Genomic DNA, 27,138 nt, shown 5'->3' with positions numbered 1-27,138 from the left:
CAATAGTCTTCAGATCACATCTGTGATGAGAAATGGCTCATCCAAGAAAAAGGATGCCAACCTACCTGCCTCCACTGTGACTGAGTTTGGGTCAATTCTTTCAGACAAGTTTCTACTAACTTGCTTGATAAAATAAAAAAAACATCGTCTCAAGTTTAGAAACTTAACTGTTGTACACATATCTAGGGAAAAAACAGTCTCTTCTGTTCATCTCATGATACCTTAAAACAAAAGAACCCACGAGGGCATACCAATGTGAATAGGTGTGACAGAAAACACTAGCTCCCTCTTCTTTAAATAGCTTTGGTCAGAAAAGCATAAAGGGGTTATTGCAGACTTCTCTGCCCATACAACTACAGATGGATGACTTCAGGTTAGCAAGGTTAAGGAAACAGCTGAAAGCAGCAGTTCCATTTTTAACTATTTTTAATTCAGAGGTCCCTAAACACTGTCCAACAAGGAGCAAATTTAAACTAAACAGAGGGGTGGTTTTTTTGCGTCCCCCTCTCCCCTGATTAGATTTTAGATACTCCGTGAAAAGGACAGTCAGTTAGTGCCAACCCCAATCCAACCTCTGGGTCTGTTACTGCTGTAACTGAGAGGGGCAATTGAGTTTTTGTTATTCTCAAAACCAGCATTCTGTGACAGCAGATAATGCTTCTGTGTTTTTCTTGCATTCACTGCTAATAAACTTGATGAACTGGTCTACAACCCTCTGCTGACTGAGCATCAGCCAGGTCTGTTTTGGTAACTGTGGGCTTCTTCCCTTTTCACCATTTCCTCCAAAGCTGATTCATACTTCCAGTGTTCCCAGTGACTTTAATGAGAGCCACCAGCAACATTAAGGGATGCTACTTTAAAAAACAAAACCAAAAAAACCCCAACAACAAAGCAAAACAAAGAGATGCAAAGGCAAAACAGATTCACTTTACTTGGTCTGGCTAAGCATAAAACAGCAATGTGAAAATCCTACTTTAAAAAAATTGCTATAAAATTCTTGCTTCCTTCAATACTATATTCCACCTGAATCCTGCATGTAGAGCTAACAGTAAGACAGCCTTAAGACACTTGCAGACACCTCACTACAATTTTTTCTGTGGTAAGCAGACTAATGTCAATGAACCAACTATAGGTGTCATTAAAGTAATGGGAACCTGTAGCAGTTGAAGGCTGGGGCTCAACACTGGCGTCAGTATGTCTTGGGCTGCTCTACACTTGACTCATTTCTAGATATTCCAACACACTCCAAATTGTGAAATTTACTTGGGAAACCTTTCAGACTTCCCTAAAGTTATTTCTGTCATAGCAAAAAGTAAAAACTGAAGTACTGAGATATCTGATTTCAATCAGCATGATGAAAATCTCACTATAGGGAGAGAAAAAAAAAAAGATATGGTTGATTTGGGCTATGGTTGCTGCTGCTGTTGTTTTGCTGCACTTTGTTTTAAGTAAAGCTACATTTCTTAACAGTGACAGACCTCAGTAACAACTTATTAGCTATAACTTGTATAGTTAATCTCCGTTAGATTCTCCATCACCTGAAGCCTTTAAATCAATATTGGGCACCTCCTTAGAAGATAAGCTGTAGCTCAGCCAAGTTTATTGAGTTGTATAAAAACCTGCTAGATTAGGCTCTATGGTTTATGTTTATGTAAGATTGCAACCATGACATAATGTCTCTAACCTTAAGTATCCACCAAGCTATAAAATACCCAAAATACAAAGGCCCTAGTAGCTACTAACTCTAATGGACACAAAGGTGGGCATGTAAAACAGACTGCTATGTGACAAACAAGAAATAATCGAGTGCAGTAACTCCAACAGGGGCAACTGTGGTGAGGTATGGAAAAACACTGCAAGCACTATTATGCCGCAAATACAGTGCTGAAAATAAAAATTCACATATTATAAGAGGACAAACACAACTACAGAACATATCTGTCTTACCAGTGCCATGGCAACTGTAAGAGAAAACACACACATTGACCTGAAATAGTAGCAACTTCGTCCAATTAAGAACATTGCTTATAAGGGAACAAGCAAGACCCGGCTGACCACGTATCCATAAAAAAGCTGGGAATGTTTTCTGTTTCCAGACAGTGTTTCAATGCCTTCACTATTTAAAAAAAAAAAAAAAGTGGGTTTGTCCCTGATTTTACACTCCCTGAGTGCATGAAGTTAACAAGCTGAACAGATGCACACTTAAGGGACATCTCCTAATCCAAACCGTCATGTTTCCACCCACTTTGGGACCTGCTGATAAACACAAACTCCCTTAACCAGTCCCTGATCCTACAGGCTGATCTAACCCTTACACAAGCACCTCGCGCCTTTCCCTCACGAAAGAGATGATGACCTGCTCACACAAATCAGCTGACAAATTCAAAATGAAACAGCTGAAATCTGCCCGGTAAGGGATTAACTGGCATTTCAGCCCTGTCTGTCCGCTGAACACCCTTCACATTACTAAGATTCACCACTCTAATGCCATTAACCTCAGTGAATTTGTAAGAAATGCTATCCACGATTGGATAGACCTATAAGAATGGTTTTACAAGGTTGATTCGAGACTGATTCCTAAAGAAAGCCTTGCATGATATGTTTTACCACTGTCTATCAGACATTGTCGCTTTTCACTTCTGGCCAATTTCAAAAGAGAGAGAAGTCCTGAAGATAGTAAGCTCCCAAAAATCTGGTGAGATATCAATGCAAAGAAAGGTGATTATAATCAGAGTGTGTGTGGAAAAAAACCCGAACAGGTGAAGTCTGCCGTTGTAAGTCTTACTTGGTGGTACAGCACCAATGCTCTTTCTGACTGGACGTAGCACACACTGGCTATTGCCTAATGGAGTTTTCAATGGGGAGCACAGTGAGATTACTGCAGAGCTGGAGATACCCAAGCAGAAAAGGACACACATGTAGTCGTTAGTGCATCTTCAGGCCACAAACAGGTTGGATTTGCTTGTTTAAACATAATATATTTTTATATTAGCAAATGACAATGTATGTGTGTTCACAAGTTCTCCACATCTGAGCAAAAAACCAAACCAGAAAAACCTGCCTAGAATTATGTATTATTTACCATGTCCTACAATAAATCTAACTGTAACAGAAGTAAGCTTACTCACATACTGCATTGGACATATAAATATTGTCTAGCAAGCAAAAATAAGAGCTAATTAGATTTTTTTTTCTTTTTTAAAAAAGTCATCCAAGTGTGAAACTTTGAAAAGCTGACACATGCATATACCCCTCACGCCTTTACCATGACTAAGACAGACAATAGTCTGATTTACAAGTATTTCATGATTTTGTGAAAACAAGATTAACATGGAAACTGTTCTGCAGCTCTCAGTGACCTGTTGGAACCACCTCAATACAACTGCTGTGCACATATTCCTTCCCAGCAACGTAAGCCTGTAAGCCACCAAATGGGAAGGAAAAAATGGCAAAACAACAGGGTTTTTTGCATTTAATAACCAATAATAGTTTGGACTGCTATTCTCTACCCTGCTCACTGACTTTTAAAAAGCTGTCATTTAAATGTCTAGCGTACCTTATTTCTCATGACTGCTTGATCCGGTTCTCCAACCTGAAAGCCCTAACAACTGCTGCTGTTTGAAGCATCCAGAATGTTACTTGCACATACTTTATAAAAATGGCACTTGCTAGTAGAAGCAAAGCTTTTAAAAGTTTGGGGGCAATAGCCTTGGGGTTTTCCCCTTCTCAGAGCTTAAAGTTTTATGAGTGAACCTAAAGGAGTGCCAGACTTCTGAAGTGACAACACATTACGAAAAAATTTCCTATGTGTTTTGCAAATTTGAAGTCAGCCACATTTCACAACTGACATCAGGGTTTTTAATATCAGCTCTAATGAAATATAATTCTCCAATGACATAGCTGTGAAGTACAGCATTTTCATTTCACTAGCTGGCAGAGAGGTTTTGGCCTTATTATTATTTCTTACGTACAGCCAAAAGTGTTCTAGGCCCTGCACGGACACGTCTGAAGACAAGGCCTTTTCCTTGTATCTGCTGTAAACACTGAGACCGCAGGGTATTCCGCCTAACAGAACAGGTCAGATGCCTTTTCACACGACTGCTATGGCCAAGTTGTATGTTAGGACACAAGAATATGAATACAGTGTAAGGAATAGCTTGCCTTCATCTTCTCTACAGTTTCAATTTCACTAAATCTCTTTGGGTGGGATTGGATAGTTTCTAGTTCAGGAAAATTTCACTGTTTTTTTTAAAAAAAACCTCTACAGTCAATGAAGAAATTCTAGCCATCATCAAAACCCCGAGGGGAGCAGGGGGCAAGCTGAGGATTAAAAAGATAGTTTTGTTTTTAAATCTGGTTTTTGCTGAGGTCACATTTCTTCTGCTGGATGAGAGTGGGATATTTATTTGAAAAGTACAGACAGGTACACACACAGCTCATGACAGTTTAACCACACATCAGTAAAAATCAGAAAGCTCCCATTTGCAAATGACTGAACTAATTACGTAACTGAGAAGAGCTCTTCCTTCCCTAAACCCCGACAATCCAAGAAGTAGGGATTAGAGAAAAAGCCAAACTTCTCCTTCCCTGAGGCCTACACCCCCTTGACTGAGATGAAATGAAGAGCATGGCAGACAGCAGTCGGAAGGGGAGCCTTGCCTACTTAGAAGCCCCAGAGCAGCTGGTAGGAGCACCTGACACAGGCACTTTTTTCCGAACTTCTTGTGGGGACTGGCAACAACAATAACAATTCACCTACGCATCCTGCTCAATGCACGTGTTTCTTCAGGACTCTGACAATGTTACTTTGGGAAAGAAGTGTGCCTCAAATTGGCTGTTCTCAAGACACTTAAAGGCTTTGTAATCTGCACACTGTGCTCTGGGCCTGAGCAACAACCCTGGTGTCACCCAGTGCTCAGGGATCCTGACACCCAGGGGACTCCTCCGCACACAGATCCAGCTCCAGTTTAAGAGGGGATTTGAAAGGGGTATCTCATGGCACAGTACACAGTGACAAATCGAGGCCTGACCTGACAGAACGTATGCAGAAAGAAGAAAAGGATGAGATCCTGACAAATACAAAGGGAAAGCCATTGTTGCTAATCTAAATGCAACATCTCCAAGTGGTGACCATGACGGGAAAGCAGCAGGGTGCAGCATCTCCGCCACAAGGCTGATGCATACACACTCAGCTTGGGTGGGAGAAAGAATAAGAACCAGCATTTGGCACATTAAATCGAGAGATGGAGAGAAAAGCCTCCAAAAAACACAAGGGACAGATGTCTGGCAAGAATTAACATCAAGGTTCATTTGTGGGGTGTTGCCCTCCTTCATAATTCTTGTGGTAACACCTTGTTGGACTCATAAAACGTAAAAGCAGTAGATCAGTAGTAACTTCCCCTTCTGACTGGACTCTGATTAAGGTAACTCAGCACCCATGCGCTCTTTTTGCATCTTTCTGAAATCCTCAAGGATTTGTTTTAATGGGGGTCTGCAGTACCTGAACTGCAGCCTGAACACAGTTTGAATTCTTAGTGAATGACAGCTGCACATCAGCTCCATTTGAGGCTACAGCAGAAGCTGAAAAGACACCATGTTTAATTTTTCTAGTCTGGGGGGCAGGTGAGGAGGGGAAGAGTCTGCCTAATACATTATGGTACAGCTTGCAGTGGCTGTAGTTGCCTCTTGTGGTGCCACAGTTCATTTCCAAAAAGAGCTGTGCAGGATGAAGTAAGTGTTATCCTCCAGTTTCTCTAGACTGCTGACAAATATTAGACTGGTCTCCAATGCTGATGGAATACAGAAGAGAAAATACAGTGCATGACCTCCCAAAAACAGGCAAAAACTTTGGTTCTCTCTGGAGGATGCTCTGGGAAGAAGAGGAGGATAAATGGAGCCTGGCAGTCTTTTCCAGCTCCATGCAACCAAGTGTAAGTTAGCAACAACACAGATCTCCTCACCTCTGCGGGGCTGTTTGAAGCTTGCAGGAGACGACAGCACAGTAGGGGAAAAACTGCCATGCATGTCTGCTCTCCACAGACCCAGGAGATCATGGTCAGGACTCGCCAACGTGCTTGCTGGAGGCTTTGCCTCAGAAAGGAGAGAATCAAAACCATGCAAGGATGGTAGGGTTTGGTCCATTGTAAATGTTGGCGTTTATAATGGAGAACAGAGTGTCACTGGATCCCTGTTACAGACACTCATGGTTTGCTTTTCAAAATGTCATGTAATGAAGCTTTGTACTGAGATTTCATACAGTAGTTCCTTAATTTAAGTAATTGCATTTTCTACTAGTGGGAAATGGTCTGCATTGACCATACCAAATAAGCTATTGTCCCACCAATCGTATTTCTATAATAGTTTACCAACATTTGTTTTAAGGCACTGCCTTTTCTTCAGAGCTCTCTTGCCTCTATTAGAGGACAATGTAAGCCTGAAACCAACAAAATACTCTTCTCCAAAGACAACACCCCTTTCATCAGGCACTGAAGCAATAAATGGCTTAGGAAGGGGAAAACTAGTTAACTAGTTGCTAAAACTATCTAGAGCCCCTGCCCGTGAACTCAAAAAATACTATTTCTCACACAGCTCTAGAGTCTTAATATGCAAAGTTATAATAAAATGGTATTAAAACTTTTACATCTTCCACCCACACAAATGGAGCAGTCCCCTCCACAGCTTCCAGCCTCAAACATCCTGGCATAAAATGATCAGACAAAATAGGTGACTTATGTTTTTACTGGTTCCTCCAGACTATGATGACATTTCCTAAAACATTGAGCCAGGAAACTATTAATGTCTCTGAAAAAGTAGAAAGGGTCAGGCTATTTCAAAGGGCATGTGTTTGCTAAGAAGCCTTTGTTATAAATGCATAGGCCACTTAAGATTCGATTAATAATAACAAAAGTATTTTGCATTCACATAATATTTCTAGCTTTAAGGCATATTATGAATGTACTTGTAACACCTCTGTCTTCACCTTTTTGAGAATTAAAATAAGAGGGTTAATCAGCTTGCCTAAGATTTTGTAAAGTAGTATATCCACTCCAAGATCAGAATTCCCCACAGATCTGTATGTGCTCCCAATCTCAGGCTGTTATTAGAGGGAGAAATGGAAATGGCCTCAACTTACCAACATTTAAAAAAGGAAGACCAGGATTTCTAGATTTATCTCAGCTGCATTGGCCTGCATTTGGCAGCACAAGTCAGGTCCAGCATTTGCAGGTAGGGTTAGAGATTCTTTAAAAAAGTTCTGTGTGTTTTATATACAAGCACTAAACCAATTGGTACTCTAACAGGAGCACAGCACACTGCATGCAGGACAGAAAGAGGGATCCTACAGAGGCTCCACGAAACCTTCTAATTTTCTAGCGCATACTACACGTATATACCTCTTTGGTTTGGCTCCTTTGTCAGTAGGTCCGGGAATTGTCAAGGGGGACACAAAGGACTGGCACAAAAGCCTTGGAACTAAGGGTGCTCCAAAGGCATCACCACTTAATTCACAGCCGGATTAATTTCACCCACAAACCCAGTTCTGATCCTGACTGCACTGGAGTATGCACGAAGGTCATCTCCCTAACACAGGGGTGCAAAGCAGATTTAAACCCAACCTGCCTACAGCATACATACAGTATGATGCATTTTATACAGAAGAGAGTGCTGAGACATCCTAAAAGAAGTACAAGTCACTCTGCTCTTACTGACTTAAGAACCTCACTCATCTGTCATGTCTCAAACAATCACCATCCCATCACACCACAAACGCTGCAGGTAAAAATCTCACTATTGCACAGTGCCATCTCCTGGGCAAGCAAGACTGGAAAAACCCCCTCACGCTTCCCTTCTCTCTCACAGCATCGGTCTCCCGTGTGCTGGCAGGCCAGGTGTCACCTCTGTTCTCAGAAGGCAAGCCACGAAGTCACGGAAAGAAGAGCAGATTGTTTACAGCTTCCACCATGAAATGTGAGACTCAGCAGCGTGCTCTTGAGAGAGGCAGTATCTGCATAGGCAAGCGCCATGCAAACCCACAGGATTAAGTTCACTCTGGGTTGCTGGCTAATCACAAATTAGCAATCAGGGCTTCCTTTCAACATCCAAACAGGAAATGGGAGTGGAGGAAGTGAAAGCTTAATAATTTCGTGCATGTTAACAAGTTGCATGAGCCACTCCAATAAAAAAAGTTTTGCTAAGTGAACTTCAACCTAGCACATTGTCTGCCCCAATGGCAAGCATTTATCTTTAACACCAAACCACGCATCTTGGAAAGAAAATAGATGCAAACATTTCATTTGACGTAGCTTAGTTTCCAGGATAAGAGGACATCAAGCTGTGAACTAAAGTTGAGGATCCTACCTTACTGTAACTGCAAGTGCTGAGATTACAGTCCCCAAACCGAACCAGAGGTGGTAATCCTGGCATCTCTCTTGAAACATTCAGTGAAAAAACAGGATTAGAAGGATAACTTTTTAGTTATCACAAACTGTTAAATCCACAACGGCCTCTGACAAAGGAGCAAGAAAATCAGACATAATGTGTTAGCTCGCTCCATTTCTTTCCACTGTCTCTTAGGGCTACTGTACTTGCTGGCTCTGCATATCCCATAACATCTACCTGGCGACACAGTAGAGGGTCAGGAAAGCTGAGGAAGAAAGTCCCCGTGCAACAGTGAGAATCCTAAAAAGCCTCAAGGAGCAAAGGACTCTCAGGCCTCCCTACCAAATGCAGTGAGGAACATCCCTCTCCATCTTCAGGCCACCACATCACAGCCCCTGGCCAAAGTGAAAAGCGTGGCCCTTGATGCACTCCTAACTTGGTGCTACCTTCACTGCAGCAGGAATTAAAAAAAGCTTTGTGCAACTGCTGAGTAATTCTCAAGAGTTCAAGACAGATGAAAGGCCAGTCTCTTGGTTGCCTGGAGATACTAAAACAGATTAGGGACAAAAGTAAGATGATTTATACGGGCGCATGCAGACTGATGTTTCAAGGGAACAAAACTGCCCCAGGACTACAAGGTCGAACTCCGTGTTTTTTACGGATGTGCCCAGCAAAAACGAAAAATCTCTTGAAGAAGCTGTAAGACTCAACAGTACAGAAAGAGATTATTTAAGTGGGCTGCATGGAGAACAGAACAAAGGCAAAGGAATTTGAAAAACAAACAAACAAACAAACAAAACCCTGCTGTCAATATATCCACTGCACAATCTCATTATCTCCCAGGGATGCAAGCAAGAACAGACATATAACATAGTTAGTTACCGTGGCCCACAATAAACTGGCTGGAGTAAATAAGGAGCTAAAACTGCATGGGTGCATGCTCTGCACTATGGAGGGTGAAGGTAGGTTTTTTCCCTAGCTTCAGCAGCAGAGACACGGGGAATCCTATTTCCAACGGAGCCTTTACCATAAAGTGCTGTCTGCCATAAGCCACCTCAGTATACTTGTTATACTATGCACATGGCTGGAAATGCGGACCTTACTGCGGACTCTGGTATTATTGCTCTGAGCAACAAAAAAAAGGGGAGAAAGTCTGTTTTACATGTAAACTTCCATCCTGGATCCTCCGTGGTCAGATCGTTTTCACAGTAGGCATTCCCTGTTTCCAAGGTGATGGAAAGCAGATCAGATATTTTATCAGCCTGGGTTTTAGACCACCCATTAGCAAAAACTCTCCAGAAGAAGAGTTTTGAAAGCTGAAAAACAATGAGTGTGTAAGAATGCTGCGTTTGCTGGGTTTTTTTGTTTGTTTGGTTTTTAAGACTTAATCATAGGTAGGTATTACCTCTTTCACTGGAAACACTGATACTCTTTCCAAAGGACTTGTATTGCTGCCTTGCACTCCAAGACTCACAGTATCAACTGTGTCCAAGCATTTACTTCTGTCAAGTCACTGTTTACCTCATTCACTTCTCTCTTAGGATGTTTGTATCCAGGGCAGCAATGCCACTTCCTACTACGTGAGAAAGACCATGATGACTTTGCAGGACTGCCACCTGCTCCGTTCCCAAAATGATGGCATCTGCCAGAACATTCGGGTTTCCAGCCTGTGATGCTCCAGAAGGTTAGTTGATCTTCACTTAACTTCTCTAGTACCTAATGCTTTTCCTGAAGCCAGAGATTTCCAGTTTTTCATCCCTCTCCTCCCAATGAGCAAGGTGAGAGTTTCCAGACAAGTTAATTTGGTAAGGAGTGCTGAAGAGCTCATATCTGTTTAGCAGCTATGACTGTATCAACAATCCACTGCCAAAAAAATGGAGGAGGAATGTGCTTGACAATTCTTAGTGAGAGACAAATTATGATCCATGTTGTCCTTGCCCTGCATTCACACAACATACAAGCTCGTACGTTCTATTCGCTTAAGTGTCTAAAGGAAGACATAGTTGTGACTAGTTTGTCTGGACCAGACACCAGGTAGCTGTTAAATAATATTAAGAATGATTTCACCATGAGATGCTTGTACTGGATCTTGCCCAAAACCTTTTTATATATTGCATATATTACTGCTTTGCTGCAATGGCTGTCTCAAAGCAAGAACATTGACAAATATATGCATGACATCATCCAGACGAGGAGACTATGTTTGCAGAGGTGTGGTAATACTTGACAAAATAGATTATCTTTTTCAGTCTGTCTTCCAAAATAAAGATTTTCTTGGATGATGAACTCAGGGGTTCCCGGAGTTTTGTCCATGGAGGGCAACTTAATGGGTGGGACATCAGGCTAGGGGCTGCATAACAAAAATCAATCTGCATGACAGTGCAGAACAGCCACAATTTGAAAATCCCTCTGAGGGTCATACTTAGCAGCTTTCCAGGTCAGCCTCTGGGAACCCCTGACTCAGAAGCTGAATGCTCGTGAGGAATATAACTGATCCTTGTGGGGCTTCTTCCTCCTCAAAGACACGTTTCTGAAGGTTTTCTTTTTTGTGAGGACTATTGGGCTCTGTGTTACACAAGCAGAAGACTAACAAGGCAAGAGCAGGCATGCTAATCTTTCAATTTATAATGTACTTGTAAATGCTCAAAACAAATAATAGTCTTTACTGAGAAGGCCTCCAGCTCTAGAAGCAGCTCACATTATATTTGCATGGTGGTGGAAGGGAAGGGGCTCTTACTGCTTAAATCTTCATCAGACTTTTGAAGTTTATTTTCATAATCTGAAGGCTTGGAAAGGTAATGATAACTTTCAGTATTCTCTAGAATACCACCCTCATTGTGGTCTTGTTGAGTTATTTGCATGATGTGGTTTCTCTGTGGCACAAACATACACAAAGAGGAAATATTTCTGCCTTGCATTAATTATCTCTGCAAGTAAGAGAGAGCCTACAGAGGGAACAGTAACAGCTGTGGAGATATACTGCCCTAAAGGGTATCAGCCTCCATTCACATCTCTTCAAGTGGAGGTGACAACTGTAAACTGCACCTAAGATTTGAGCACACAACTGTGCCAGTCAGATGACAATTCAATCATGGAAAAGTAAGATAAAGAAGATTTCAGTCTTACAGGTGCTCTCCTGCATTTACACTTTCTGTGCATAGTTTCAATGGCCTCTCATTCCCAGAGATTCACAGATTCACAAAGAAAGAGATGTTAGCAACTTGCCCTCCAGTTTGCAGGGTTATCAGGAAGGCTTAGCCAGCTGGTATACCTGTGTCTGCTATTAACAAGGCTGCAGCTTACTTAACTTCAGGCACATTAATGGAGAACATCTACCTTAGTTCTTAGGCACAAGTAGGTGCAACACAGAATTCCCTTCCACCAACAGGAACTACCTGAGGAACAAACTGTTAGTCTTTCTCAGCAAACTTTCTGACTTTTAGTTCCGATGTTTTGAGGGGAAAAGCCACCAAAGAAATGAAGAAGCAAACAGATAAAAATCTCTGGAATGTCCTCTCTGCTCAGAAAAACTGCTACACAGGGAGACCTGGCGTCAGCCCCATGCTCCCCCAAGACGCAAGGGACTCCAATCAGGGTGCGAGCTCCAGTCTGGAACAAAAAATTTCTTTTGTCTCTGTTAGTCTAGCAGCCCTGCCAATGAACATCTCAAGTTCTGGGCAGGAAAGCATGTGTTGGGTCATGCACTCCTGTCATGCTGGATCACAGGGTAGCGCCTGTGGTTGGAGGACTCTGTGACTCGAACAGTGTTCTGCTATGGTTGGAGCACCCTTGTTAAAAGGTCTCCTGTCAGTAGCAGGCATGACTAGCTGGCAGAGATCTGGCTTAATTGGAGCAACCTCCTTTTTGCTTCCCAACCCACATGACAGGCGTGGCTGGTTGAGAAATCAAGGCTCATGCTGCCCCAAGTACCTGCCCTGCCCTCTTACTGAACAGAAGAAAAGCAGCTGCCTCTGTTGCAAAATAGGTGCAATCCAGGTTAAGCTGTGGGGGAAAGCAAGGCCGAAGCCTCACATGATGGTCTCATGTTCACTGCACGGACTCTGCCAGGTCTGGTCACCGAGTCAGACAACTCTCAGAAGGTGCTTAGTCCACGTGAAATAGAAAGGCCCAAGAAATATCACTTGCTCTTAGCTGAAGGTCAGACAGTGAGGACATAGGCAAAGTCACACACCTGCGACAAAGGATATGGTGTGCAGCAGGTTTTCTACACTGCAACCAGCCAAAGAGGCTGCATCTGACATGTGGTCTAAGGAATACAGCCTCACTGTTTTCTGTATTTTATCTCATTCTGATCACGAGTTAAACAAGCCAGTCAGCCTATTGTTCTTACCACATGGTAAGTAACTAGCTACATGTAAACAAAACAATTAAGCTCCATCAGGAACTGCTTGCCATTCAAAGCTGAACTAAACATTGCATTTTGTTTTGGGAATCCAAATATGGTAAATTACTGACAGTTAACTATGACTATGGGATTATTTGCTGCACAGAAAGGCTAAGTGGAACAGGCAGCACAAACTGGAAAAATCACCTTTCTTCCTCCTTACCCTGTCACTAACCATCTTGAGACCCTTCTGGTCTCCCTGATAGCTGCCTCTTGCTGAGTATCCCTTAGCATAACTAATTCATGATAATAGGCACAATAGAGAGATAAACTGTATATGCTGGCACAGCTGGCTCTAAACCCCCTCTCTCTTCAGTTGCAAAACCACCAGGCTCCATCACTACTCCTCCAGGAAAATAGCTCTGAGTTGTTAACCTCTTTGCGTATTTGGCAGTCAGACAATTCATTAGGGGATGGCACTGCACACAGATACACACCAACTCATTATTTTCTTATTAGCTATATACCTATTGCATCTAAAAGCCCTAATCAATATCAGACTGTGAACTTACCAGACAGAATATGCATGGAGGAAGAAAGAATCCCCTCCCAAATGTCTACAAGACCAGAAGCCTGGATACTGTAAACCCAACACACACACCCAACTCAAAAAAACCAACTCTCCCACTGCTAATTTCTGTACATGTTCAGCTTTGCAGGCTGAATGTTCCTATTTTAAATATTCACAGAAAGTAGGAGTCTTGAATAGACAGGGTAGGAAAAGAAACAAAAAACAAACCAGAAAAAAACATTAGTAAATCCACTGGGGGGCCTAATAAAGGCAAAAGCAAAAATGCATTCTGTTATAGCACCCAGTGGAACACCCACTTTTATATTTTAAGCGTGCATGCTTTGCTCCTTTGCAAAGATTTAGCAGCTATCCTGAGTTACAGACCTGCACCCGCAGCTCTCTGCTGTGTCTGTCACTGTGGGGCAGAAGCAACTGAGCTGAAGTAGGCACAAGGCTGAGGGAGGAAAACCAGGAGTAGAGCTGGGACAGGACATAGCAGGGTGGGTGCCGAGCCCTGAAGCAGAGAGGTCCCAGCACACCAAGGGGAAGGACAAGCCTGGAAGGTGATGGCAGCTTCTGGGATAAGTTCGCAAGTTTCACATTGGAAATCTGGGAGTTAAAACCACAGTCCTGGTGGATCTTCCCATTCCCATTAGTCACGCTTTCCCAACCAACTCTGCTATGTGGTATCTATGGTTGTGCTGCCTAGAAACATCCCAGCCTCCTGATGAAGTTACTAGATAAATTTAAAGTTTTGAAATACAGCTAGACAAAGGTTAAGAAAACAAACTATGGTCTATTTCCTGTAGTACTGCAGCACACGTCTCCATCTCCACTGAAGGGTGAAAGACACCATTTTGTGCAACAGATTGGCAAGGACAGCCGTTGGGAGGCTGAAACGGCCTGTTTTGGTGGTATTATCCAAATGACATATAGCTGTGGGAGACTGGGACACAGGCTGTGCAGATGGTCTCTCCAGTATATTAACAGAAGCAGCACAACTTGCATAAAAAACAGAAGCCAAAACACTCTAATTTGCTTTGTTTTCTAAATCCTGTGTGCCAAAATGGGAAGGGGGACCAGGACAAAAAGGATAGAGATAGCCTTAAATTTCTTCCTGAGCTTCACCCACCATCATAAATATTGCTGGCCAGCAGATTATTACCACTGACCTTCTATATTCCTTGCAAATACTTATAGGCACACCTTCAGAGCTGCCCATGTACAATGGAGGATCACTGAGCATCCTATATAGGAGGCAACAGAGCTGGGAACATTCAGAAAAACAGTAACTGGTTTTGAATCAGACGTCCACATCAAGTGCTGCTTCTTTGTCCTGCAGGTTTTTACTCTTTGCCCACTGAAGTGCATCCTTCCTCCAGCAGAAACAAAAAGGTCTAGAGCCCCTTCTCAGGACATATCTCAGGGTGGGATATGGTGAGAAGGGATGCAGGCCTGGACTAGGGCTTGTTTGGAGGCACCTAGGGAGAGTTTAGGACTCATCCTCTGGGAAGATCAAGTCAACCCAGAAGAGTCAGAAAGGTGTGAAGGCCTGGACTCCAAAACCAGGAAGGAGGGGGGTAGACCTGGGGCACACCATAAGACAGTAGCTGGCTCCTAGCCTCAGTGAGACAGGTGCCTACGGAAAGGTCCCATCCCTCTTGCAGCCAACACAGGAACAACAGGTGTGGTCTGCAGCTTTCTTATAATGGTGTGATCGCTACATTAGGAATTCTGATTGTGAAGTATTTGAGATTGGGAAGGAAAAGGAAAGCTGCTTCCAGACCCATGCAAAGACTAGAGAGATGCCAAAGCTCAAGCTTTCATCAAATTGGCACAACTACTTTCAGCAGGTTCTGTTTGTCCTTTGGACAGTTTAGCATCCCTCCTTCCCAACACAACATTTCAGAGAAAGCTACTGTAGGAGTGCAGGTGTATAGCATTCAGGATGCACTCTCCAATATGTGCAAATGTAGTACAAGTGTTAGGTTTACCTTTATTCCTTACTTAGGCATTATATTTCTCTGCCTCCTCTAACCTCTGCACCCTCTTTCAGTATCTTAATCTTAGCTCCATTAACCATATGCTCTGCCCTTTTCTGCTCTGCCTTTGCTCTCTCTAGTCTTCCTCTTCTTCACTAAAACAGCCCTTCCTTCTTGCATGTTATTTCCCCAATAAAAACAAAAATCACAACACTAATCCGATTTCAGATGTGTAGCACAGCTGATTTTACTTTTGCACTCCCCACACTTTTCCCTGCACTGACACTGTCCACGAGCCCTCTGGGACAAGGCCTGTTCAAATTTGAACGGTGCTTAGCAAAACAGCACCCAGGAGATCTCATCTGGCCCATCGGCATGCCCCAGACAAAGGCACGCAACAAAACCAGTTGCTTAATTTGCTTCTTATAGAGCCACCACCCTATTCCACCTTAGGATTTGAAGTTTTAGGTCAACACATTAATACTGCATCATCCCCCAGTACAATACCTGACGCAATTTTCAACAAGGTCACTTTGCCAGCAACTTTACAGGCCGTTGAGGAATTCCACCTTAGACCCCAGGCAAGAGGGAAAACTGCTGTAGCAGGGAAAACTCTCCTGCGGTACAGAGCGAAAGGCCTTTAAATTCCATCCTTAAAAAAATAAGGCTGAGTGCCTACCCAGTCCTTGCCTCTGCAGCTCAGAGGGCTCGGTAAGCACTTGCATACCATGGTGTTGAGCATGGCAGTAAAACCTAGACAGATTGTTTAAACAAGCTAGGACCTGGGCATCCTGTTTCTCACGGCACCATCCTCATAACATACGACTGCTGCCAAACATTGCAGTATAAATTTCCCACTGAACCTAAGACAGGGTTGACAAATATCCAAAAAAAAGAATAAAAATATTTATATCTTAAAACATGTTGACTGGGTAAACAAGATTGTAGCTGGGTCTGTTATGTCCTGCTTACCAATGCACAGGCTGAAGCAGACACAAATGTTTACAGCAGTCACTGGTGTGCATGCATACGAGCCCCATGGGCTGTCCTTCCCACCGCTTTGCCTGGCAGGAGCAGAGCAAGTCCTGGACAGAATGATGGGTGCCTGCTTATGCTTAGAAGAAAGTGATGACCCAAGTGCACTCAGCAGATGCTGAGCTTCTCAGCCAGCTGAAGCAAATCATTCCCACACTGTAGGCAAACACCATGCACAGCTACAGGTACAACTTTCAACTTTTCTTCGTGTCCTGAATGCCAGATGGACCCTGATTGCGGTTACAGTATAATGCCTTTCACCATCCTTCATAACTGATTTTATGGAGCCAATTTAACTCTCTCAGATAATTATCTAAAACTTAAATAAAACAATCATGAGTAAAAATGGTCAGTTAGCGTTAGACTTGTCGCTTTTATTCTACAAACATATATATGTATATATGTTTCTCTTCCGGGTTAAGTAAAGGTGGCCCATCCACCTATGTCACATCTGGTAATTTTTGTCCAATCTAGATTGCATGGCCTGCACTCTACTGCTGGATGTTCGATGGTCTTGTTCCTGAGAGAGCCATCTCTCACGTCAAGGTCTGGCATGGCACGTGTCCCTACCGCTCAACGCCTACTGGGTGGCAACCAATAGTGGAAGTTGAAGTTCTTCATGGTGGCAAACACAGAGGCCAACCCAGTCTTGCCCTTGACTATGGTCGGAGGCGTTTGGCCAGCCCAAGTTTCCCAATCTGATTATGAGGGTTTGTATAAGCCAAAGAGCACTACCAATAATATTAATAATAAGCCTTAATTCTACTCCTCTCCAGCCCTCACTGCAAGCATTTAAAAGTCCGTCTGTCCATTCCACTATCACCAGTCATCTTCCCCTTTACGATGCCTGTGTGCTAGAATTCACCATGCCGTTACTGTGAAAAACAAATCATCCATTATGTTAGTGCTCTGTGTCACATTTGGCCAAAACTGGCATTCATATTTAAAGGCATGTGCCTTTAATAACTCAACATCTTAGAAATATATTAGGGTTTTTTAATGTACTTTTTAAACTGAAGATATACAACTAAAGGTCTCTAACCCTACGTATATCCCACCTACCTGTATCTGGAACGATATTCTTCAAAACAACAAGTGGAAATCTGTAAATTGTAGAAAGCTTGCAGTATTTCAATCCCCTGCAGAAAGTAACCTCTATGCTTTAACTTTGGTAAGCAAACACAGGAAAGAACCTTCCAAATAAAGTTACCTGCTAAGGGACATTTTTTTTCAGTTAGCACCTTAAAGAATACAATGTTCTAACTTTAGGGGAATTCAAATATTTAAGAATAATTTTATGACAGAAGTTGAGCACAAGCACCCTATTTAGGTAAGCACCTGAGTCCATGATTTATGCTAGATTGAAGGTCTGACACATCAAGGCAGCAGGTCTGATTTCCAATGCCATCTTTGTATTTCCAGCCCAACTATATACTGATATATCACTCTACAGTAAGGGAGAAGACCTGTTTCAAAGCTCCTAACATCTGAAGTCCTTCTGAAATAAGCATTTGCCATCCTAGTGGAAGCACCTCAGATGCACTTATTCTGCAAATTCCTTCTTAGAAAACAGCACCATTAATAGGAGACAGCTTGCAATCTACTGAACTGTTATAATGAGACCCAACGACAAAAATCAATTAAGTACTACTGTCTACCCAGTTGTTCTAGTTAATTCTTGTGGTTTTATCATTACTGTGTTTTTCTTTTAATTGGTTTTCTCCCCTTTCCTTACTGCCCGAGACATACAAACACACACAGGATTTGCCTACCTAGCCATGCAAACACAGCAATGGCTGAGGATACGTTTGAAGAATGCCTGAACTACCATTTAAAGAGGGAAAAAATGGACTCTTTTTGCTTCGAGTAGTCACAGCCATTACTTGTAACAGGGATGTGCAAAAAACATTAAGGCAGATGTATGAACTTTAAGTTGATGATATGCCGTAGTCCGTTACATCTGAGGAAGTGTTGTTACAGGGAATGCTAGCAAGAGCATTTTGATATGGGCCACAGGACTGGCTAACACCAGTTTCATTGCTCAATGTGGCATAGTTTTCCTATTATGTAATGCTTATTGTAGGTATTATAATGATACATAGCTGAAAGCCATCAGTAAAGGCTTTCACAAGGGACCGTGCAAAGAAAGCTGATACAATGATAAAGAGACAGCACTTGATTGTTTTTCCTTATACTCTTCTGTACCTTTTGGTGGCTGTTAAATTGGTATGTTCTGATCAGATCTCCTAACCTCACCTGCCACCTTTATGATACCATTTGTCAGACTAAATTTAGAAACCAGCTGCCTGGAGAAGGACTGCAGTCTCGTCACTTGTGGAAGGTCATTCAATAAGCAAGTGGGGTGGGGAGGTCTCTGCCAGGTCACTTCACATCATTACACGCTATACAAGCACCATCTTTCGCAGCACGATTTCTTTCAGCACATGAAGCTTCCAAAATGGTTAGAAAACAGACTAACTAGCTGGGGTAATTATGGGGAAACCTCTCAAAATAAGAAACCACATTAGGTGGCCTTTTATTGACTATGCCTAATTTAAAGTTTATATGTCATCAGGGCAGACTTGCAAAAATCCTCACGAATGCAGCGTAATCAAGGTTTTATTAAAATGAGTCAGACGTTTTCACCACCAAAGCCAAGATTTCATTAGGAACCTTTCTCTGGTTACTCTGTTTAACTTTCTACATTTACAGAACTCTGTCAAAATTACCTCTTAAAGATTTGAGACTGAATTAACTGATACCTTCCAGGGGGCTATTTGTCACCAAGAAAAAGTGCACTAATTTGGATAGTTTAGGGTATTCAGATCTTATTTCTCTTCTTTTGAGAAACTTCAACTGTGCTGACGATGAGAAACAGATGAAAAAGAACTGCTTCCAATCCCAACCTCAGATATTATAATTGTAATAAATGATCATTTAATTATTAAAAGGAGTAGAATGCAATGCAAATGAAAGTTCAGAAAGTAAACAGTTTAATGTCTCAAAATCCCTTCTGTCACTGAAAGATCGCAGAGGTCTGAGAATCCACACCAAGTGGAATTTTAATACAATAAACAAGTTTGATTTACTATTAAAAATTAATGTGAAATTAAATGACTGAGCACTACTCCAAAGCAGCTGGCTATACAGTTACTCCACCAGTTTATTCATAAACCTATTTCCTGGCCAAATACTCTAAATTCAATACAATATCATTACAAACTGCTGAATTGCATGTAGAAGTCTGCCTATCAATTCTTTAAAATACCACAATGAAGAGATGCTTATTCTAACCTCAGTGTGCAAAATATAATTTTGGAACCCCCTATAATTCCACGATGAAATCACCGCAATTGGTCTAAAAATGTAGTATTTTAAAATTTAATACCTCAAATTTTGGGGAATAAAATATTTGCATCTTACAAAGGGAAAGAAAAGCAGCTCAAGCTGTTTGACCTTAAAAACAAGTTTGTCACATAATGGAAAAAAAAAAAAATGCACCAGCTGCTTAAACCAAATGAAACATTCAACTACAAGCCCCAGTCCATTTTGGTACCTAGTCACTTTTGACAGTGCAGATGCATAGAGTGGGCAAGGTGTAGGCTGAAGACATAAGAAGTTGCATGTTGTCCCACACGGTGGAAAAGGGATAAGACCTAGAAGCAAAACTATTTGGACATAGCACGTTTGTATAATCATTGGTTCCAGATGACTCCTCTCCTTGGTTTGCCTCTTCAATGCCTTCTGGGCCACTAGAAAGGCAAGTTCCTTCAAGCAGAGATCTCAGCAAGGTCATCCCAAGCATCAAAGGCAGCAACAAATACGACACACAAACAAGTATGAGAGAAGGTCATAAAAGAAGATGAGTCTGGAGCAGCTGTCAGAATAAAGAAAGCAAGACTGAGGCTGGGCAGACAATAAGAGATAAGAGAAAAAAATGCTGGCAGATTAGCATCAAGCTGAGCAGTGAAAGCAAAAAAGGAATATTCGCTATTGCTCTCCCCTGGAACAGAAAAGCAGTCAAGCTAAGAGGGAGAACTTGGTGAAAGAACATAACTGTCATTATAATAGTAGCCTTGCCAAACTTTAAAGTCCCTTAAAACAGGCAAAAGCAGTGTCTAAGACAAGAAATGAACAGGAAGCACACGCTATTTATCTGGCAGCCAATACTGAGAGAGCACGCAGGATAATGTGACATAATTCTGTCCTCGTATGAATGTAATCAGAGAAGCTGGAAAGGAAGAAAAAGCTGAAGATGTTGCAAGCATAAAGGGAGGAGAATACAGAGCTCCCATTGCATGTAAGCAACTAACACGCGTCCAAAGACATGTCTAAACTAGAGACATTGCAATAGCTCTGTGAAGGTCGGGTATGGGAGCAGCCCAGCTGTGACTACAAGAACACAGTGCAGTTTATTAGCTCTAACCTTGTTAGCAATCCTCATCTGGCAACAGTGACTCTCTCACAGTAGCAAAAATACAGTGTAAGAGTACGGGGAATGTAATGGTGTGGGGGATCAATGAGACCCCTCCATCCCTATGAGAATTTTTTTGAAAGCAGAAACTGTTCCCTGTTGGGCAGAATCAGAAAACTGCATCTCTTCAATTCAGTCCATGTAGTTTGACAACAAACGTCAAGGATAAGCTTTAAACAGGGGTTTATGCATCTGAACTCTGCACATAGAAGAACCAAAAAAAGTTTTGGCTGCAAAGGATTCTGGAGTTGCTGAAAACAAGGGATACAGCAACCCTGAGCTACAAAATCATTCACTGATTTTCTCATCTGTCAGTCAGGAACAAATTAGACCTCAGGCCTGCAACCTAAAATGCTTGTCATAGTTTCCGCTACCTCTCTTTTTTTCTAGGGTAAAAATTACACCCACTCAGGCATTAAAACAGGATTTCGATTTAAAGTCAAATTAGTACCATAACAAATTCTGGATCAACATACTTCAGTCCCAAAGTCATTTGTTCTTTCTGTTCACTCAGTCCTTCTCCAAGCAACTATGTGATGCCTAACACAGTTGGTTTGGTGGCATGGAAAGGCATGCAGTGGGAGCTTGTCTCAACAACCAGCTTCAGCTCAAGTACAAGACCAAATCTTTACACAACAGTAACTACTCTGACAAATTCAGGATGGATGTGAACTCCAACAAGGCCATGACATACCTGTATTTATATGAAGCCCCTGATTAATGTCTTACCACATCCAAATGCTTTAATGAAGTCAGGAACTGAGTATATGGAACTTAGCATCCAGGTAAATGATGCCTATGTATAAAAAGCAGTTTGCATCCCATCTGTGCTACAAACTAAAACAATGTGGTCAGCCAGTACTGATTTTTGCTGTGCTTGTAGTTTAGGTAAATCCAATCTCTATTTACCTACCTCATGACTGAGAAGAGATCAAATCCAGTTGAAGATTTTAAGAGAAAGGAGTATTAGATGTAGACAGGAGAGCTAAAGATCCCCACATCATACAGATGTAATTTGTGCAATTTGTGCCATAGAAGCCCAGAGAGAATTGATCGGTTAGTCTGCCTGTGGCTCTGCACAGGCTTTTGTGCATGAACATTTTAATAAACACTGTGCCCATGCCCTAAGCGATTACATAGACATCCTCGGAGCTATTGGAAGACAAAATTGATAGAAGGATGAATCATAACCCCAAATGGGCAGTGTCACAGAGCTGGTAGAAGGCTGAACCATGACCTCAATTTCACCCCCAACTGCACAGTGTAATACAACTCCTGTCCGACACAAAAGCAAAAACCTATACCAGAATGTAAGCAATACTTCAACAGATGCTCAGACCACGGTCCGATACACATGTGTTCTGCAAGGGAGAAAGGGAGGGAATGAAATAATCAGCCTGAGGGTACACTTCAGTATTTCTTCAGTGACTTTTGTACATGAAGTCTTGCATCTTTTCATTGTCTCAACACTCTGGGCAGTTTCCATCATCTAACAAGGAAAAAAACAGCAGTCCGCAAAGAGGATTATTTGGGCCTGTAGCTATTTGTGTTTTAACGTATAATTAAAATGTTGAACTGAAGCAAATTAAAAACCAGCAAATTTATACTGTGGATGATGTGGTACATGGTCAAATATGAAGCATATCAGTGAGTCTTATTTTCTGATGTAAAAGCTTGGTCTGCATAGGAATTCAGACTCCAAGCCTAAGTATTTTAGAGCGCTATTCAATTACATAAGAAAGACATTCTATACTTTTCTGTTATGGGGGCTGAAAAAGTGCCAGTGAACTTCTGCGCTGTTCTACCTTGTGAGGACTACACATTGCAGTCATGTTAGAAATGTGGCAACTGAATTTAGGAGCAGTCCTTGCAGTTTAACTCCGTAATGAATTAGACTGAAAGAATATTTGTTTTCAACTCCTACACAGGCATTCTTGGTAGTTCTAAAGGGCATGAAAATGTCCTGATAGCTTGCTCCTGAGCTGCTATGATGCAACTCAAGCACAAAGTCATTAAAATTTGGTGTCAAGAAGTGGACTTTTTGTAATTTTAATTGTTTCTTAATTAGAGAGGAGACTATAGTGCATGTGTGGTTTGTAATATTACATAATGCAAATAGCATTCATTTTAACAATTGTCTAAATGCACATTTAAACAATTAGCCAATATATCGCGTCAAATATTATCATGTCCAATTAAAAATAAATTCTTTCAAAAGCACTCAAATAGAGTTATAGGAGGAAAGCCATAAAAACCTATTTAAGTGATGCAAGAAGTCTAATCTGAACCAGGTGGACAGAATCAATCCTAGAATATCTTGATTCTGTGGGTTTATATTAAAAGCTGGCAGGGGGATTAAAAAAAGAGATGAGCCCACATCTTTGCCTAAATTCAACAAAATAATTTTTTTAGAGAAACACAAGGGCAGAATTCATGGGAGTGCAGAAGATGATGTGGACAGGCCAACTGACTTTGTCTCCATGTATTGCTCCAAATTCAGCTTTCGGGAACCCTGTCCACCAAAGACACTGCTCTCTTTCTCCCTTCCCCTTTTTGCCAAACACTCATGTGTGAGGGCTGGACACAGAGAGATGAGGAAGATCCTAGAAAAGGGAGCTTCTAACTGTATGCTATTCTGTTTTCTACTACTGCATAGTAGACTTTAATTTTTTAAACTTTAATGTACCTCATATTATCATGTATATATATCATATATATTATTAGTATGCATTATATCATCACATAAATTTCCCCTGCTTGCCTCAAAATCTCTCAATGTATGTTCCCTCATGCTTTCTGTGTTTCCGTGCCCAGTTCCACTGAGCTGTGTAATGTAAGCTAGAAATTCTCTTTCTCTCACGCTCAGGGACTCTTGTATTTCTCCTCTGTGTTCATGCACCTTTGCCTATTTTTCGTTAACAATAAAAAAAATAGACTTTCCTCCTCTTCTACTTCTACCCACATACTAAAGAGGTACCTTCAACTATTACGTGCCAGAGCAAATGACACAAAACTAAGGGACTAAGTATTCTGCTTCTGGCATGACAGCTCAACTGTTGTAACCTTTGTTTGTTCTCTAGAAGGAAGTTGTAGAGGCCTCAGTTCATATTTACCCCCCCCCCCCCTTTTTTTGGGGGGGTGAGGTGGGGAGAAATCTATAGCTCACCAGCAGTGTCAGGGAAGTCAGCTTGCTCCTAACTCAGATGGTAAGAAGAACCATAGGACAAACAACAGCTACCAGTGACAACCCATCACCAAGCAATGGAAGTACAAATAAGAATAAAGACTGGCAAAGTTTGGAGGAGCGAGAAAAGCAAAGCAGGAAAAAAAAAAAAAAAATTGGGACAGAGGACCACAGCTGAAGGGAGGCAGAGACACATGGCAACACTGAGCTGTATAACCCATGGGAGATCACCAACTCTGGGATTAAATCCCACAAAAGCTTCCAGAACACATTCGGGTTTGTTCTGAAACTTGAAAGGTATATGGGAATTATGAATATGAATAAATATGTTATTGAAGCAGCTGCTTATTTAAGTAAAAGATCAGGAAAGATAGGAGTCAAATGCCTGCCAACAAAAATGGCAGGCTTCTCCAGCAGGAAGAATATTGCAACCTTAAAAAAACCCCCTAGGGTTGAAGTGCCTGATTTTGTTCTAAATATCTGAAGGGGGCAAAAAAAAGATAGGAGGACAGGGTTGTTGCAGCAGTTGGGGCTGGAAAGCAAAGCAGAGCTGTGATAGTTTTATTCTAGTTTTAAATGTGCAGTACGCAGAATTGACTGAAAATAGCTAGGCAATGATTCCTGTTGCATTCTGGAGATTAGGATCAGGCAAAGGCTTTATGCTGGCTGCCAGCATTTGAATAGTTTTGAGACATTTCAGAAAATTATGCGATTCCAGCAGACCTTTTATTTTTTTTTTTTAAACTAGTGGGTGCTTTTAATAGATGTTGAGTACAGTCAGGCTTTGTTTGAGGAAGCACTGCTTCTTCTGAAATAAGTGGGATCCAGACAAAACGCTTCATCATTTCACTACCTCCTAAAAAGATCTTTACTTAGGAGCTCTAGGCTCTCATCTACCCATTGTTTTGAGTAAATCCAACTTGAAAGAGAAGTCAGAACCTAACTGGGAGCAAAAGTTGTTAGCTAAATAGGCAGGGCATGGGTGATGTTAAATGGGAGAGTCACTCCAGGACAAAACAGTGTCTCAAAAGCTTGTACCTGGATTCCGAGCTGTGAATATCATCTGCCCTCAGTGTGACTGGAGCCTCAAGCAAAAGCGATGAGGGAACTACTGTTTGCTCTCACTCACCTGAGCAGGGTCCTCGCCATGTACAAGAGGACAGTCACAAGCACTAAGTGAGGTGTGCTTATGTTTTTGGACAAAAGGAAGTGAGATGAACAAGAGATGACAATGTGTGATTAAAACAACTGCACAACCCCTGCATTCCCTCAACAAGCAGTGACAACTGGATGGGTTCAGGATTCCAACTTAAGTTGGACAAAAGCATCAGGAAAACTGATATGACACCACAACACTTACTCCACAGAAGACACAGTAGTCACCAGCTATAGAAATCCTAGGTTGTCCCTTTTTCCTTTCTTTTTCCTTTCTTTTTTTTTTGGTCAAAAATTGGAAATAGTGACTCACTAGCTCTGTATCCTACAAATCCTACCCCCTGCAAGGAAGTTTAATCATTCACAGCCACTCCCATCACATTACAGTCACTTGAAAAGGCTTCAGTTTTTAAAGGAAACTTGTGATTTTCATAACTTTTTCTTCTCATACTGAAGTAAGCCATTTAAATCTCTCTACTTTATTGCATGCTCCAGTACACCAAGCAGTCTGAACACAGGGAAATGGATTAGATAAATAGAAATATTTTTGTTATGACCTAATTTAAGGATCTTAAAAATAATACGACAACTTCAAAAACTGCAAGGCATCAAAAGGCTTAAAAATATTGCAGAGACATGAGAGTGCAAGATATCTGGCAAGTATTGATAGAGTAACATTTAACTTGAATGAGAAACAGGAGGCATTCAAAGACACATGGTTACCATTCACATAAATTTATGACCAGGGCATTTCTGTTACTGTAATACTCTTTGTACCAGGAGCCATATGCAATGGCTCGCTCTTTTATGTGCAATGTCCGTTTATGTCATATTGGTGAAAATTGAAGAAAGGTTTGAATTTGGAATTTGCTGGCCGCCAGTACAACGTAAAAGATGAAGGTAGTACAGCTTCTGCTCTTTGTAAAAGAAATCAACAGCCCTAGGAGAAAGAATCACGCAGCTTTTACAAACTTCACGGTAAGCGATGGAGGAGATGGCTAGGAGACAAAAGCATACTTGCCCCATCCTACATGCAATTAACATCAGTCTAATACAGTTCAAACTACACCCTTAAGAAAGCTGCCTAATGTTTCTATCAAACCAATAAATGCACTGCTTCCTTGATTACCTCGAAAGTTCATTTGTGCACGTGCACTAGCACTGAAACTTTGTTAGCATTACAGCCTGCTCTAGAGGATGCCTTTAGTAAGCCACTTCCTACCACATAGTCAGTGGTCTTCTGGTTCCTTGAACAGACATTTAAAGTGAACAGTGCAAAATACAGTCTGCAAAGCAGACACACAATGCCATCTGTATTGCAATTCCCTCATTAGTTTTACAGTTTATATTATCTTCCATATTGCATTCCTTCTTACAGAAGCACTTAGGCATCACAGCCCAAGTAATAAAACCGCAAATTATGAATAGTAACAACTTCTCCTTATCAGGCAATAAGTGTCCAGGATCCCAAATATGGTGAATCAATTCGTAAACTGGAGAAATAATGAGTTGCAGGAAATAATATTCCAACTCTTATCACAAACTGTTTTTCCAGAGGGTATCTGCCTCCACCTGTACACCAAATTCAGATCGTTAAGATGTGATGGGAAGAACTCCTCAGCCACATGCTGTTCACAGCTTAATCCTTTGATTCTTGGGTATGATGCCTGACTCCTCAAATCATTCTTTACTCCCTGGTTTGCCACGTTTATGGCTCCTCCTAAAGGCATTTACTTCAAGGGAAGAAAAATACTATGCCTAAATCCATCGGAAACGCCACTGCCCCAACCTTAATCCAAGCTTGTTTTACCTCTTGCTACTCCTTTAAATTCCACTGCATGTGTCTCCATCCTTCTGTGATCTCTTATACTCTGTTGTCGTCTCTCTGAGGGTATTTGCACAGCCCAATACAGCACTGTAAATCCCCGAATCAGGCACCGGTTTGTAACACATCTACGCAAATGCAACACATAAGCATAACATACAGTGCTAGCACACTTACGTTTCCAGGGCCCA

The 27,138-nt window shown here is 41.6% G+C and overlaps 2 protein-coding genes across 7 annotated transcripts in view; one reads left to right on the top strand and one right to left on the bottom strand.

Annotated features, from left to right (window-relative positions):
- Positions 1–27,138, bottom strand: part of CMSS1 (cms1 ribosomal small subunit homolog) — a 244,276-nt gene that overhangs the window by 72,848 nt on the left and 144,290 nt on the right. The gene's annotated exons all lie outside the window — the stretch shown is intronic.
- FILIP1L (filamin A interacting protein 1 like) overlaps positions 9,937–27,138 on the top strand; it is a 159,711-nt gene continuing 142,509 nt past the window's right edge. For 2 of the 3 annotated variants that reach the window (XM_052793840.1, XM_052793839.1), the window contains exon 1: positions 9,937–10,060. The gene's annotated coding sequence lies outside the window, so the exon portion shown is untranslated. The remainder of the gene's footprint in view (positions 10,061–27,138) is intronic. The other variant, XM_052793841.1, reaches the window with a different exon arrangement.

This window comes from Harpia harpyja, chromosome 8, assembly GCF_026419915.1.
Source record: "Harpia harpyja isolate bHarHar1 chromosome 8, bHarHar1 primary haplotype, whole genome shotgun sequence".
Classification (NCBI taxonomy): domain Eukaryota; kingdom Metazoa; phylum Chordata; class Aves; order Accipitriformes; family Accipitridae; genus Harpia; species Harpia harpyja.
This window is presented reverse-complemented; position numbering and strand designations above follow the sequence as displayed.